At 41.2% G+C, this 17,163-nt stretch overlaps 1 long non-coding RNA gene across 1 annotated transcript in view; it reads left to right on the top strand.

The window, feature by feature from the left end:
- Positions 1-17,163, top strand: part of LOC134736506 (uncharacterized) — a 108,892-nt gene that overhangs the window by 7,859 nt on the left and 83,870 nt on the right. The window contains exons 3-4 of the long non-coding RNA XR_010120571.1: positions 6,107-6,237; positions 8,652-8,865. This is a non-coding gene — a long non-coding RNA (uncharacterized lncRNA). The remainder of the gene's footprint in view (positions 1-6,106; positions 6,238-8,651; positions 8,866-17,163) is intronic.

The raw sequence follows: 17,163 nt of genomic DNA, 5'->3' as shown, positions 1-17,163 counted from the left end.
AAAATAATAGGGCTTATGGGAAAAATAGAGTTGGGGCAATCCATAAAAACCGATGGAACTTGGTAACCAAAGCACTCGCAAACAACAATCACAACCTTAATAAAATACGAGCCTGGTTACATCTATCCTGACGTTTCCACCGGGCATCATCAGCAGTGAATTCCTGGCAGCTTTAAAGCCTCATGCTTCTTCCTGAACATAGGGTCTGGGGGGCATTCACTTCCACAAGAGAGAAGTTTCTTCAAAGTACAAAGTCTCAAAGTCTCATTCAGGGTGTGGGCTTCCTCATTAATATTTTTAACTTTGGGGGATATATAATCAAGCTCCTGGATCTAATTCTAGTTTATAAGAAATATGGGAGATAGATGAACATCTTAAATTGCACCATGAAGATACAATTAGCCAAATCCAGTGTAAACCTGATTTCACTAACCCAACTATAAAAATGCCTTTTTTAACAGTCAGCCAAGATTAAGCAATGATTTATCATAGGTGATATTTCGGAATTAGTGTTTATTTTGTGAGATGTGATAGTAACATTGCAGTTTTTATAGTTATATGTTTTAAAAATCTTTGTTAGAGATAAAAATAAAAACAGATGATGTGAATATACCAAAAAAATGTTAGCAGTTGTTAGACCTAAGGGACTGGAATGTGAGATTTCTTTATACTATTTTGTTTACTTTTATATAAAATTGAAATGTTTTGTAATATTTTTAAAAAGGCCCTTTTCTTGTACTGCCAGAAAGTAAGGAAGGGCTAAAAATAAATAAAAATGTTTAAAAAGCCAAACAAACACCCTCTCCCCACCAGTTGTGGGGTATGTCAACTGGAAGAGCTCCCAATGGCCAAAGCTGGAACAACTTGAGCAAAATAATAATAATAATAAAATAAGATAGAATTATATTATAACTGAAAGTATAAAATAAATATCCTTAAGTTCATACTGACATCGACAAATGAGCGGAATGGGACAGAAGAGACAAATCTCCCAAACAGAAGAATTCCAAATAATTGATGTAGATACTCCATCTTGTAAGGTGGAGCCTGTCTCTCCACTCCTTAAGTGTGGGATGCATACAGGGACTTCTGTCCAAAGGCTGAAGCATGGAAAAGATGGGGGAAATTAGTAACTCTATAAGTGAAGAAACCAGACAAACACTACCTCAGCCCAGTGATCAAAGTCAGCATCAACAGTGATAAGTCATATTGATAATATGTGCCCCGGATATGTGATTAAAATGTCATTTTACCTCTGTGATCTTCGTCTGAAAATCTTTTAAGCCCAGTCTAATTATGAGAAAAGCATCAGACAAATCCCATCATAGGGTTTCTACAAAACGCCTGACCAGTACTCCCCAAAGCTGCCAAGGACATCAGAAACAAGGAAAGTCTGGGAAACTGGCACAGCCAAGAGGAGCCCAAGGAAACATAATGACAGAATGTAATGTGGGGTCCTAGGACAGAAAAGAGATACTGATTTTTTTTTAAACCTAAGGAAATCTGCATAAAGTATAAACTTTAGTTAACAATAATGTATCAAGCCTGGGCAATATAGTGAGACTCTGTCTCTACAAAAAAACATTTAAACATTAGCTGAGCATGGTGATGCATGTCTGTAATCCCAGCTACTTGGGAGGCTGAGGTAGGAGGATGGTTTGAGCCCGGGAGGTGGAGGTTCCAGTGAGCCGAGATCATGCCACTGCACTCCAGCCTGGGCAACAGAGCGAGACTCTGTCTCAAATAATAGTAATAATGTATCAATATTGGATCATTAATTGTGTCTAATGTACTATACAAATGTCAGTTGTTACTAATAGCAGAAACTGGGTACAGGGTATGTGGGAACTATCTTCACAAATTTTCTGTAAATCTAAATTTACAGAAAAATTTTCTCGAAATCTAAAACTGTTCTAAACCATACTTTAACAAAAAAATAGGAGCAGATGGATTAGCAAGATATAATCGTCCCCCGACCCAATTATCTTTTGATTTTTAAAAATGTCCTAGAACACTATGGCAGTTAAAGGAATCCAGTCTGGTGGACCAGTGGAGCAGGCTGTGGCCAGCTGAGGCAGGATGGGGCTCAAGGACCTCCTGCCCACCCACCTCATTCATTTTTATTAACTCCCAGCCCTTCCCACTCTTCTAACCTCTGCCCCTCTAGAAATGCCCTCAGTTTACTCCCACATGCTTTTGCACCTGACTTCCTTGTTACTTTGTTTAATAACAGCTTTATTGAGATATAATTTATGTACCCAAAAGTTTACCCTTTCAAATGTACAATTCAGTTGTTTTTAGTATATTTATAGACTTGCACAACCATCACCACTGTCTAATTTTAGAACATTTTCATTACCCAAAAAAGGAATCTCAAACTCGTTAGCAATCACTAACCCATGCACCCAGCAACTACTAATCTGTTTTCTGCATCTATCACTTCAGTGGTTTTGGACATTTCCTATACATGGACTCATACAATGTGTGATCTTTTGTGACTGGCCTCTTTCACTTAATACAGTTTTCAAGGTCCATTCATGTTGTTGCATGTATCAATATTCCATTCTTTTTAAAATTTTTAAAAAATGTTTTTTTAATTTTTTTTTGAGACAGAGTCTCACTCTCACCGAGGCTGAAGCACAGTGGCACAATCACGGGTAACTGCAGCCTCAACCTCCTGGGCTGAAGTGATCCTCCCACCTCAGGTGCCCTCCCCTCCACCACAGTAGCTGGGACTACAGGCCCACCCTACTACACCCAGCTATTTTTGTTTGTTTGTTTTTGGTAGAGACTTTCACTATGTTGCCCAGGCTAGTCTCAAGCTCCTGGACTCAAACAGTCCTCCTGCCTTGACCTCCCAAAGTGCTGAGATTATAGGCAGGAGCCACCAGGTTGGGCCCATTCCTTTTTTTTTTTTAATTGTTGAATACTTACATTGTATGGATATACCACATTTTATTTATTCATTCAATTGCTGATGGATATTTGGGTTGTTTTCACCTTTAGGCTACTGTAAATAATGCTGCTATGAATATTCATGTACGAGTTTTGTGTAGACATGTTTTCATTTCTCTTGGGTATATACCTAGGAGTAGAATTGCTGGGTCATATGATAACATTATATTTAACCTTTTGAGGGGCTGCCAAACTGTTTTTCAAAGGGGCTGCACAATTTTATAGTCCCATCAGGAATGTAGGAGGGTTCCAATTTCTTCATATCCTCACCAACATTTATTATTGTCTTTTTTAATTTTAGCACATCCTAGTGGATGTGAAGTCAGATATCTCACTGTGATTTTGATTTGCATTTCCTCAATGACCACTGATGTTGAGCACCTTTTCATATGCTTATTGGCTATTTGTCTATCTTCTTTATAGAAATATATGTTAAAATCTTCTGCCTATTTTTAAATTATCTTTTTTATTGTTGAGCTGCAAGAGTTCTTTACGTATTACATGGGAGAAATTCAAATATTTTCTCCCTACTCTGGGTGGTCTTTTCCCTTGTTTAATGGTGTCCTTTGAAACACAAAAGTTTTTAAATTAGATAGGTCCAATTTATCTTTTTTTGTTGTTGTGTCTCTTGTTCCTTTTTGTTGTTGTATCTAAGAAACCCATGACCCTAGTTCTATGAATATTTATACTTATATTTTCTTCTAAAAGAGTTCTATAGTTTTAGCTCTTACATTTAGGTGTGTGATTGACTTTGAGTTAATAATGGTATGAGGGTCCAACTTCATTCTTTTGCTTGTGGATATCCAGTGGTCCCAGCATCATCTGTTGAAGAGGATGATTTTTTTCCCTTGTTGAATTGCCTTGTCACCCTTGTTGACAATTAACTGATCATAAATGTAAGGGATTACTTCTACTTTCTTATTTTCTAATAGCTATTTTTTTTTATTACCAAAGACATATTTGTTCATTGCAGAACTTTTGGAAAATATGACAAAGAATAAAGGAGAATATATTAAAACATGCTATAATCTCATCATCTAAAACAAACCAGGTTTTTGAAGCTATCGTTTTGAAATATGTTCCCTGGTAAATAAAAAACCTGGGGCAGAGAGTGGAGGTGCTTTGATGGTCTGTATATCCTAACAGCTCCAAATGTGGTTCTGATGTGCAGCCAGAGTTGAAAACCACACTGAGAAAGGCTGTGGTGAGCCATGCAGGTGTGCTCAGGGGAGCTCCAGGGATGAAGGTTGTGCAAGCATCCTGGGGAGTGAGTTGACCCAGGACAGCATCTCAGCAGCCTAACAGTCGGGAGAGTCAGGGTGCCTGGGGTTGGCTGATTTCCTTGGGCTCCCCTGCCGAACCCTACGGCTCCTGCTCTGGGACCCACCACACCCAGGATTCAGCCTTCCTCCGTCTATGCCACTACTGCTTGTGCTTTTCTGTTTCGGTTTTTTCCTAATGTTTCTCTTTTTCTTACTCTCAAATTCACAGTCCTCCGAGAGTAGGTCTGATTGGGTCAGTGATTCACAATCCAACATGGAGCAACTTGGAGTCCTCAATACAGGTCACTGGAAGTGACCATATAATTTGTCATTCAAATTGGGGCCCTTCTGAGAGTGAATGGCTAATGGTGATGAAACTGGAGCAGCAGGGATAAAGTAGGACTGTCCCAGGCAGATTGGGATAAATGGTCACCCTACCTACAGGCCCCCGATCTTCCTGAGGTTCATTCCAGCATTCTCCAGTGTGCTCTGTGTGAAATCCTACATATTCAGCCCCGCTCTTCCTACCTCTTTCTTGATCATGTATATTGTAAATGTACAATATGTATACATTAACATATTGAAGGCTCTGAGAAAGAAATGAGTGACTGTTTAACCTTTTTCATACTTAATGTGACTATCGTGTCTTTTCTTTTTGTAATATGTGTTTCGTGGGTTCCTTTGCCCTGTGGATTCCTTCTCCCACCTGTCATAACCTCCAGTACTAGCCAATTAGTGTGTCCCCTGCCAATTAAGTGATTGGTTCAGGGATGGTCACGTGATAGAATTTGGACAAATGAAGGCATTACTCCCAGCACTTGCGTAAAATCTACCAAACCTTTTTTCTTTCCTTCTCTAGAAGATGTGAGGTAAAGATGGAATTACTATAGCCATAATGTGGAAATGAGCCTAAATATGCCATCAACTCCTTGGAGGGCAGAAGAGAAATCCTCTGCATCCTGCCTGATCGTAAGGGAATAAGTAAATCAGGGACAACTCCAGTGGCTTCCTAGCAGGGATTTAAAAACCCCTGTCAATGACCAACTCAAACATTATTCGTAAGGAAAGACAGGGGAGACAAACAACTTCCCAAAAGAAAACAGGTCCGTGGTGACATTATGGAACTATTGGATGGTTTCCCAGCTGAATCCAGCCTTGCCTTTGGGTTATTAGTCAATTTAATACTGTTTATTCCTAAGCCTGTTTGGTTTGGATTTTCTTTTACTTGCAATTAAAAAAAAAAAAAGCTACTTTGGGGAAAGCTGATTTTGTTCTATACTTCTTGAGCACAGACCAAGGTACTGGGGGAAGAGGCAGGTGTCACATATCACAAAAGCAAGTGGCTATTGATGAATACTGAGGAGAGAGCTGTGGTCACAGCAGGCTGGGTGTACACTTCAGTATTTTGACAGTAAAGCACAAATACTTCGAACATCATCAAATCACTTCTGCTACATGATTTATAATTACTGTGTAGTATTCTATTGTATGTATTTATTATTCACTTAATCAACTGCCCTATTTTTGTTCTTTTTAGAAGAACAAAATATAAATATAATATTATTTAATATAAATGATGCTTTGATGAACATCTTGTGTATAACTAATTGTTCGTGGACATCTCCAATTATTTCCTTATGACTGGTTAATCAAAGTGGAATTGCTAGTCAACTGGTGTGACATGGTCTTAAAGCTTTATATGCCCATTGTTAAATTGCTCCAGGAACGTTGCATCAGTTTACACTCCCAAGACAGGGCCAGGAGAGAATATATGCCAGGGGCTCCCTGTGGGATTATTCCAACACCTTCGCCAATTGATAGAAAATGAGATCTCCTTGTTTTAATGTGCTCTGTTATTATTATTAACTGGCCATCTTGGGTTTTTATAGGTTTTTTTTTTCTCATCCAAGAATCTAAGAAGAGTCCATAAAGAAGGCTGACAACAAATGAATGGAGAAAACACAAGCCCAAAGCCTGCAGCACAGCCAGGGACCCTCTGTGAGCTGAGTCTGTGAGTTAGGTAAGAGCATCTCCCAGAGGTCTGGAGATAGGCCTGGGACTCAGAAGAGAAAAGGGCAGGCACAAAGGAAGGTGACATTTTACAAGATCCATCAGCATCACATGTAGTAACTCCATACAGAGTCATGCAGAAGAAAGAAGAAAAGAGAGAGAGAGAAAGAAAGAAAAGAAAAAGAAACTCAGATCATTTTCAGAGGAGAAGATGCCAGCCAGGGCTTTTTGTAGCAAAGTCATTAAAACTCTTTGCTCCATTTCAAAGGTGTTCCTGGGGGAAGGTGAGGGCCTCACAGACTGGGGACAGGGGAGCACTGGGGGACAGAGGGTCCTTGCCTCTTGGGAGGCCACAAAGGGGCCACCTCCGATCCACAACACCCCTGCCTTCACTAAACTTAAAACTTGGTGCCTTCCTCTATTTCTCTGTTGGGTTAAAGGGCAGTTCTTATTTCTGAAGTAAAAGTAGAACTTTTGTCATTTTTTCTCGGAGCAACACATCCCCCAGGAACCAGCCCACACCCATTTTTCCTGGATTTCTCTGCCCTGGCACGCAGAACCTCTCCTTCTATTTGAACCTCTCGTTGTCATCACTGTTTGCCTGTGGGTTTGGTCTCCTGCACACATACCATATCCCCAAGGCAATGGGACTCAAGGCTGATTTTTAAAACACATGTTTTTTGTTTTTTTTTTTCTGACTACAAAAGACATACAAGAGCAAAGAATAAATAAAAATTGTACATAATCCTACCATCAGGGATAACTACTATTAACATGACCTCTACATATCTGATAGTTTTCCTTGGCATAGATAAATATGTAATCTTTTCAAAACATAATTTCTAAAGGAACCTTCTTCCTGAGGCCTCCCCCTCCCTATCCTTGACCCATTTGCTCCAAATAAAATTCGTGTCACAGACTAATGAGCTTATTGGAAAAAGAGAAAGCAACATGACTGCTTTAGAAATTCTCTGTGATACACATGAAGGAAATTACTACCTTAACATGCATTTCAAAGGTTTTCTTTTGTACAAATATGACCTGTCAGATGGCCCCAGCTTCCTAAGCTTCCAGGAGGTTATTGTGAAAGAGATTCTTTTCTCTTTTTAACAATCATAAATGGGAAATAATATTTGAGCTGGGTAGTCTCAGAGGCCAAGCAACTGGCGGGATAATGAGATACAAACAGGAACAGATAACAAGGCAGGGGAGGTGCAAGGTCTCTCCATGTGGGAAGGCAGCAGGGAGGTTTCCTGGGAGACTCAGGGTCCACCAACCCCCAGGACCCCAGAGCAAGTGTCTCTTGAAGACCCAGAACAAGCTTGCAGACTAGATGCAGCACTTGTTCTGGCACCTTCGTTGACACCAGCTGCCCCTGGCACTTGGGTGAGGGAGGTGCCTTCAAGATAGATGGGGCATCCCAAGTATAGAGGCTGATAAAGAACTGCTGTAGCCCAGGGCTGCCAACTTCCTGACCCCATTTGTCTCAAAGCATCCTGCTAACAGGCATTTCCTCCTTAGTAAGATGAGCTCTGCCATCTAACTCTGTCATCTGAGGCCCGAGAATCTGTTGGGTGAATCCTGGAACTACAGACTGGCTCATCTAATTTGATGAAATTTCTTTTAAAAATAATTAAAAAGTTACCCAGGCATGGTAGCTCACACCTGTGGTCCCAACTACTGGGGAGGCTGAGGCAGGAGGAGCACTTGAGGCTGGAAGTTCCAGGCTGCAGTGAGCTATGACTGTGCCACCTCACTCCAGCCTGGCTGACAGATCGAGACTCTGTCTCAAACAAAACAAAACAAAACAAAAACATAAAGGTAGTTTTTACTTAAATACTTAACCCATCCTTTAGCCTTCTTTAGGGATACTTTAGACCAGTGATTCTCAAAGTATGGTCTCTGATTATCAGCAGCAACCTGTCAAAAATGCAAACTATGCCTTACCCCCAGACCTACTGAATCCAAAAATCAGAAAATGCTGGGTAGGCCCAGCAGTCTGCAATTCTGACTCACCTAAAATTTGAGAACCATTGTTTAGGGAAGGAAAAAGAAAAGAAAAGAAATATGTGTGTGTGTGTGTGTGTGTCTACACACACATTTATATACTGCATACACACATTGGTAGATGTGACTTAGGTGGCTGTGCAAACACAACACATTCTATTATAACAGAAATTCCTTTTGGGAAGACTTAGAGAAAGACTTTGCCAGCACCTCTGTCCCCAAGGTCCCGAGTGCACAATCTGAACACCATGACAAGGGCAAGTGGCAGTTTCTGTAGGCTTGTCTTTGGAAAATGAACTCCTGCTGGCCCTTGCTTCTATTCCCCTTTCCCGGTTCCCCACCCTGCACTCTCCCCTTTACATTTTCTTTTCTTGCCCCTGAATATTCCCTTCATGACTGAAAAATGCCTCCTTTCAGGGACCAGCTGTCTTCTCCATGAAGCCTGCCCTGATTCTCCCCAGGGGGAAGGCTGGCCCCCTTTTCCAAACTCCCACTACATTTTGTCCAAATGGTGTTGGAAGCCACTGGGACTCCCCAAGAACAAGATCCAAGTTGAAGGCACCTTTTCCACCCCGGCCAGTGGACATGGAAGGAGTGCCGCACACACCTGTCCTGAATGCAAGAGCAGCAGGTAAGGATGCACAGCAAAGCAGGTAGGGGAGGGCTTGAGGGAGGAGAAGGAAAAGTCATGGAAATGAATCAGCATCTAAATGGTGACATGATGGACCAAGACAAATTGGCCCTCTAGTTTCCAGTTTAAAGATGGATTATCACATTAATGTTAAATTCTATTTAAATGAGCCTATTTCTTCACAGTGGGCATTCAATGAAATACCCCTGTGGAACAGAATATTAGGAGAAAAGAACAAAGGCTCAATAAAGATGGGAATAGCTAAGGGTAAAACCAACTGTATCCGTAAAAAAATACGTCTTTTAAGCTTTATTTCCCTGGTCTCAAAGACATCATCCCTATTTTTCTTTTTGCAACCAGTACCAATTGCTCCTTTGTGTGATTAACAATGAGCTCTTTAATTTTCTACCACTTGACCATGCTCCATTCAGCAAGGTTCATCCTTATTTCCTCAGCCTTCTCTGACAATTTCACCTTTCATGCCAGGAATGTAATTGCTGAAAGGCAACCTCTGAATCCTGAGAATTTGGAACAGCCTTCATTATTCTAGCCTCCGCCTCACCTCCCTGTTTTGTATCAATCCACTAAACTTAGTTCAATGCCAGAACATCCAAAGCATCTTACACAGACTGTTGGTGGGAGGTGAGACGTCAGACAGCCAATTCTCTCCTCATTCTACAGACGTCAGAACTATCTCAGCCTCTTGCAGCTGCCATTGATCCCTAGGTCTGTGAAAACAGCACATTCAAATTTTAGTGGTTGCCTCCACCAGAGCAAGTAGAGATTAGAGCCAGCTATGGTTCTAGATGCACAGGCATCTACATGGGAACACAGACCTGCGGTCCATGAGAGCAGAAGTTGGAAGCCAGACTGACTTGGGTGGGTTGCCTATCCTATCGTTTGAGGCAATGACTTGTAGCATCACCTCCCCAAGGCTCAGTGTCCCTCGCCTGTAAAATGAGGGACTAAACGAGAAATCAAAAGACTGCTTGGCAGAGTGTCTAGAGTAGAGTAAGTGCTCAATAAAAGATATTAACTAATAATTATAATAGTAGTAGACTTCCATGTGGTGACTAGCCAGCCAAGCTGACATTCGGCCTGGGGTCCCTGGGACCTGTTGTTGTTGTTGCTGTTCTTTGTTTGATTTTTACCAGTCACTTCTCTCTAACCTGCTCCGATCAGGCAGAGCTGAAGCTGTGCATGAACACAGCTAGCCAGCTGAGGGGCCGTCCCATCATCTCCTCCCAGTCCATTTCAGGAGGCTGGACTCTTCTGTTGTATCAGCTGTACATCACCTCATGTAGATCACCCTGACAGACTGACTCCCTTGCTTATAACAACTTGAGAACAGGACCTGTTTCATTTAGTCCTAAATCCTCCTTCTCAATAAATCTTTGCTGAATGAATGAATGAATGAGCAAAAACTACCTCTGCCCCAGCACCAGTTGTATCTCTATATCCAGTCTAATTCTTTGCTTGATCAACACTTGGTCCGACTTGTCACTGGTCCCTTGGGCTGCTAGTTCCTCCTGGGACAGGGGCTCCTCGGCTTTCCACCTGGACCCTGCATGGCCCTCCCTTGTCAGGAACAGTGGAAGCCTAGGCAGAGAGGGCTGGGTCTTAGTAAGGGCAGAGGATCAATAAACTTCCTCTGCTAAAGAAAAAGTTCCCATAATGGGATAAGGCTGCACCATTTAGGACAGCAACCCAGGGCCTTTCTTTTTCAAATCTAGCTTCACGCAGAAGCAATAACTTTTATTTGAACATCCTTTGATTTTAAACATTATCAATCAATATGCATTTAAGAGCACCAGATATGTGTTTAGCATTTTACTACATGCTGAGGGTAAGAAAGAAGGGCTGTATTGTTCTGAATATAAAGTAGGTTTTCTTTAATATTATACAATAAAACATGCATTTCTGCTATTTGCTTTACTGGTGATCCCAGCTTTTTTATGCATGCACACTTCATCTCCAGGAAGGGAGGAGGAGGGTCAAAGGATATTGGGGTGGGAGGATGTAATAACAGCACTTATTATTTCACTCATTGTTAGTAACATTTTCATAGCAATTCAAGTCAATAAACATGCAATAGCACTTTGGTAAGAAATAAACTTACAGGTACAAATTAAATATAACAAAATCTAAACTTAAACTGTCATCAATTAATGTTTAACTCTGGCGTCTTTTTCATTTTAAGAAAAATGTTTTCCGCTTTCCATGTTGATTGGGCCAAGATCCAGAACTTTCAACTTCCCACTGTGTTAGTTGATACATGGAGCGGAGAGGCTGGGAGGCTACTCACAGGATGGTTGGGAAGGTTGCAGATGGGAATTTAAAAAAAAAAAAAAAAAAACAGGACCTCCCAAGCACAGCCATATCACTGGGTCTTGCAGAGATTAGAATGGAGTCCCGGAAATGGAAGGATCCAGCACAGCTCTTGGGACTGGGCTCTCATTGCCCCCACTAGCAGGAGTTTGTTGATTCTCTGCCATTACTGAGACAGGCCTCGTTTTGCCTTGGTCTCTGTTGTTCCTGCCTTTCCATTAGCCCTTCATCCTCTAGTCAGAGTATCGTTCCCACACCTCGTGGATTTTGTCTTCTGTTTACACAAAATTCAGCTTCTCTCATGTGAGTTTTCTCTGCTTCTAGTTCTATTAGCCAACTCACGAATTTTCTCCACCCACCCTTCAGTTCAATCCTTAGAAAGAGAGAATACAATTTCAGCAGCTGATCACCGTTGTCTTTGTTGGGGATGAGTTTTGCTCCTTGCTTACTCAGAGGTCACAGGCAGACATATGGATCAGCTATCCTCAGGCCAGTGCCCACTCAGCCACTAGGATGCAGGCAGAAGACAATACATCCGCCTCATACATCTCCCTAAGCACGGCACCATGATCCCCATGTTACCTATATTTGACCTTCTAGCAAAATTGTATCAATCCACTGAACTTAGTTCAGTGCGGCCTTTCTCCTGCTGCCAGGGACTTGTGCTCCATCAGGGCAAGGCATGAGTCTTTTTTTAAATCACAACTGTAACCTCAGTACATAGCACAAAGGTGGTTTTTTCTCAAAGTTATTGGAATATTTTTCTGAATGTTGAATGCCACTGGAATGTTTTCTCCCTGCACTTCTTTGCCTGGCTAAGTCCTACTCAGTCAAGGCTTGTTTCAAGAGATTAATTTCTGTGATGTCTCCATCATTCTAGATTATTTAATCATTCTCTGTAATCCTAAAGCATCCCATGTATACGTCAGTCACATCATTTGTGCTTTCTACTGTATTTGTTTATTTAATCACTGTAGAGACAATGGTCATTTCTAGCAGCCCTAAATCTTTTAAACAGCTTCTCCATATTCTTATAGTTTCCCATGGTTTACATCTCAAATTCCCATCAAACCGCACCTGCAGTTCCCAGCCTCTTGTGCTAGGGTGCAGATATTGATTTATATTCTGCAAGTCAGATATGTTCATGCAGTACTTGGATTCATATCTAAGTTTCATAGGAAAAGAGGCAGGATATGGGCCATTCATTCTGCTGGGTTGGATGGTGGCAGATGTGATGTGGTTATGAAGCCAGCAGTAGTGGTGGTAGCTTCCTGATTCAGAGGTTCCTGTCTGTGGGAAAGACAACTTATCTTTTGGGCAAGCTATTTTGGTGGAGTCCTGGAAGCTCAGCATAGAGTCTGTTTCTTCCCAATGGTTTTTTGAGATATTTATAAACCTTAATTAATCCCTTTCAGTTTAAACTAGCTAGAGTGGATTATGTTGTCCACAATCCAGAACCTTGACCAATACTGGCTTCTTTCCTATCAGTCTGTACATGAAGGCAGGAATCATGCCCTATTTGTCTTTTTATCTCTAGTACTTAGAACCATGTGTGGCACGTAGTAGGTTCTCAATAAATGTTTATAGGTGATATAGATCATAGTCATATGCCAAGTGACAAAGTTTTGGTAAACAATGGACTGGATATGTGAAGGTAGCCCCATAAGATTATAATGGACCTGAAAAATTCCTATTGCCTAGTGACATTGTAGCTGTTGTAACATCCTAGTGCAATGCAGTACCTTTTCAATGTTTGGATATATTTAAATACACAAATACCATTGTGTTATAATTGCCTAAAGTATTCAGTACAGTGACATGCTGTACAAATTTATAGCCTTGGAGGCTATCCCATATAGCCTAGGTGTGTAGTAGGCTTTACCATCTAGGTTTGCGTAAGTACGTTCTGTGATGTCCACACAATGATGACATTACCTATTGACACATTTCTCAGAACTCATCCCCATCATTAAGTGATGCCTGGCTATAGTGTGTTAGTCATGCATGTTTGCTGAACTATGTATGACTCCTAACTAGCTAGTAGTTTTGTTGAATGCAAACTGTTCTTGTGAAAAATATAAAATGTGTTTCCTACACAATCATTATCCATTTCAGCAACTGTGCTGGGCACTGTGCACATCAAGTTTAATAAGATACAATCCTCATTCCTCCCTCAAACCAATGGGGGTGATGAATCATTTTGCTATTTAAATATGATTTGTAACTCATCTTTGGAGTGGGAAAGAAAGCAAGATGGTATTTGGCCATCCTAAGACAAGGTTGACTGAATCCTAAAAACACTGTGGTATTTTGAAAATACTCCCCATTTAACCAGAGTCAACTCTTGATTATTGGTACTGATGGCGAAGAAAACAGCTTTGACCATCTTAAAGAAGCTAATCAGCCAGATAACATTTCCATGGAATTTTGGAACATTTTTTCTGAATGTGGCAGAATCTTATGTTCTGGGAATTTATTTCAAACAACATGATGAAGCAGAACTGGAAAGACTTTACTCGGGTGAATCTGGGAATCCATCCAGTTTCCCAAGCCTGCCCCTCTGTTCAAATCTTTCCGTTAACAGTCTCAATGCTGGGAATAGAGTCTTCATCCATCAGATTAATGTAAAGCATCACCCAGAGCAGAGCTGCTCTTACTGAAATCTTTCTTAAAGTTGGAAATATCATTAAGTATTTCATTTCCACAGGGCTTCCCTGTTGGGACACAGGATTTATATAAAATCAGAGCAATATGCAGTTGAGGTAACAATGAAGGAAGGAGAAAAATAGCAAATTGAAAGCAGAAAAGATATAGCCTAATCTGCTGACAAACCTTGGACAGTTTTTATCTATTTTCTCTGTGCCTTATAAAAAAAATACTTTTCTTTAGCTCTTCTGGAAACCCAAGTTTCTTCAAATCATAGCCTTTCTTGGCCTTCACTTCTTGCCAGGCACTGGGCTAAAAGCTTTCCCTGTGTTTCTCATTTAATCCTCATTCTAACCCTCTCTGGTGTGTATTGTAATCCCAATGTTACAGATGAGAAAACCTCTCAGAGGCAGTAAGGAAGAAAATGAGCATAAGGCCATATAGGCAAGGATTCAAACTCTAGTTTGAACTGTGTTCTCAGTACTATTACACAGCTGTCCATTACCAAGAAACATACAAGTAACTTCCAGAAACTTCATCTTGTTCTTTTCAGTACTTTGAGGTACTCAAAATTTTTTGCAGCCTTGCTCTACTTCAAAATTAAGTTCCTTCTGGCCAAGCATGGTGGCACACGCCTAACTCCAAGCACGTTAGAGGCTAAGGTGAGTGGATCATTTGAGCCCAGGAGTTAAGAGACCAGCCTGGGCAACATGGTGAGACTCTGTCTCTACCAAAAAAAAAAAAAAAAAAAAAAAATTAGGTTCCTTCTGATCATTTTCAATGGCTAAGTCCCAAAGTGTAAAAGTCTACCCATTATATTTTTACTCCAATCTCACTTTCCTAAGCTCATTCCTTAATGGAAAATCACATTCTGCCTCCCTATGGCTGGTCTTGTGCTGTCTGTGAGGCTTCTAGAACACGACCTTAGGAATCTGCAATAGTGGTATCTCGTGTGTATGTGCCTTTTTGTTTGCAAAAGGATCATGAATCTATTACCTATTACCTATTTTAAGTCTTTACCACAAAGCTATGAAATAGGTATTAGTATTGTATTTTACACATAAGTAAATAATGTGCATTTTATACATTAGTATTGTATTTTACACATAAGAAAATCATGGTAAGCCATGCATGGTGATGACACAGCTGTCAGCAGCAGAGCTTTGGGCCCTGTACATGCATGCCACTGCTGCAGTGGCTCCAGCAGCTCCATTCAAGAGAAGAGCCCTGCTGAAGTGATAGACTGTTGAAACAGGGCTCAGAAAGCTCAACCGTAATTTCCCATAAAAGCATACATCTTCAAAGCAGGCCACAATTAAGTTTCCAGTGGCAGAAGTGTTCCTTACAGTGGGTTTCAAAGTCACAATAGCAGCCAAATGGTAGCTCTTTTGAGGGCGTGGAAGAACAAAGTATAATTTCACAATTTAGACCTCACTTTTTACATTTTTCAAGCAGCTTCCTGGGAGGATCTGGGCATTTTGGGGTGACCGGTACTAACACATTCTGGCCCTTTATGGCCTCCTTGAGCTGTGGGGACAGTCTTCACAGGCTGGAGGACACTTCTTCTCCCTCCTTGGCTAATTGCTCCATAACTTCCCACTCTCTGTAAATGGCAGATGACAAAACTCCCAGGGAAGCTTCTCATGGCTATATTTGTCTGTTATCAAGAGAAATTAAAATACCCGCATTTACATACTCTGGAGTTTGAGGCTTCATTTGCATATTTTATTGATCCCACACACACATAGTTTTCTGTTCAATGGGGAAAATGCATCATTCTGTCGGCACTTACCTGCATAACCATGTGAACACTCAGGCCGGTTGGAAACCCCTGGGAGGAAAAATAACATTGCAAAACTCTGAGAATATTGTTCATTTTATAGCTTTCTCTACAGCCTTCATAGTTACTAGATTCAAAATTTGCCCAGTAAAATAAGTCTTACAATCATAAACATTCAGCAATGAAGAGTCCCTCTGCACAATTTTTTTTTTTTTTTTCAGATCTGAAAATTCTCTCACAAGCGTGGGAAACCTATCCCAAGGCAAGGGCAAGGAAGAGAGAGTTTATTCTATTTTCTTGGGCTTATTGCCTGACTTTAATTTTAAGGTAGACAGTTACTGAACAGGGCTTAAGTGGCTAGGGAGAAAAAATATATATGCATGCACACACAGACCTCCCCCTACATATATATGTGTGTGTGCCTCTCTATGTACTTATTTTCACTTAAACTATTGGGAAGAGGAGAACTACCACTTTCCTTTGCTTACCCTGTCTAGAATTGGGAATTCCCTTCTTGGGTAAGTCAGGACGTGAAGACTGTTAGGAATAAGTGGGAGGAACCCAATTCCGACTAGTTTAAGCAGGAATTTTTTTAAAAAATGAGAATTCTTTAGCTCACTTAGCTGGAAAGTCCAAAAGGAGGGAAGCATCAGGCATGGCTGGATCCAGGGGATCATGCAATGTTATCAAGGTGTGGTCTTCTTCCTCCATTTCTTAGTGTTGATTGAATTTTTCAGCCAGACTTTATCTGCTGGTCTCCAGCATTCAAGGTTATAATTTACCAGTTTGGCAGCACCAGTGGAAAGAGAGCATCTTTATCAATCACTTCAGTGAAATGTCTTGGGTTGGTTCTTATGGGACCAGCTTAGTTCATGTGTCCATCTCTGAACCAGTGACTGTGGCCAGGAAGATGGAATGTGTTGCAAGGCCAAGTGTGAGCCAGGTGAGGTGCCCACCCTTAAAGCTCAGAATGTGGTCAACCCCACCTGCACACACGTCCTGAAAATGGGAGAGGGATGCTTTCCCAAAACAAAATACAAGTTCTGCCCCCAGAAGGGGGAATTATGCTGGGTAGGCCAAACCTACAAATGTTCACTACATTTACAGCTCCTCGGGATAGATTTTTTTTTTTTTTTTTTTTTTTTGAGACGGAGTCTCGCTCTGTCGCCCAGGCTGGAGTGCAGTGGCGCGATCTCGGCTCACTGCAAGCTCCGCCTCCTGGGTTCACGCCATTCTCCTGCCTCAGCCTCTCTGAGTAGCTGGGACTACAGGCGCCCGCCACCACGCCCGGCTAATTTTTTGTATTTTTAGTAGAGACGGGGTTTCACCGTGGTCTCGATCTCCTGACCTCGTGATCCGCCCGCCTCGGCCTCCCAAAGTGCTGGGATTACAAGCGTGAGCCACCGCGCCCGGCCCTCGGGATAGATTTAAAGACATTTTTATTTTTTCTGATCTAGTCCCATCAGTCTCCATGAACTCATTTTTCAAAGACAGGGATCTTAGTGAGAGGAGAGATATCAGTCTTACTTCCCCAGTTAAATAGT

This window comes from Symphalangus syndactylus, chromosome 4, assembly GCF_028878055.3.
Source record: "Symphalangus syndactylus isolate Jambi chromosome 4, NHGRI_mSymSyn1-v2.1_pri, whole genome shotgun sequence".
Lineage (NCBI taxonomy): Eukaryota > Metazoa > Chordata > Mammalia > Primates > Hylobatidae > Symphalangus > Symphalangus syndactylus.
The sequence above is the reverse complement of the archived record's forward strand: the minus strand, read 5'-3'. Positions and strand labels throughout refer to the sequence as shown.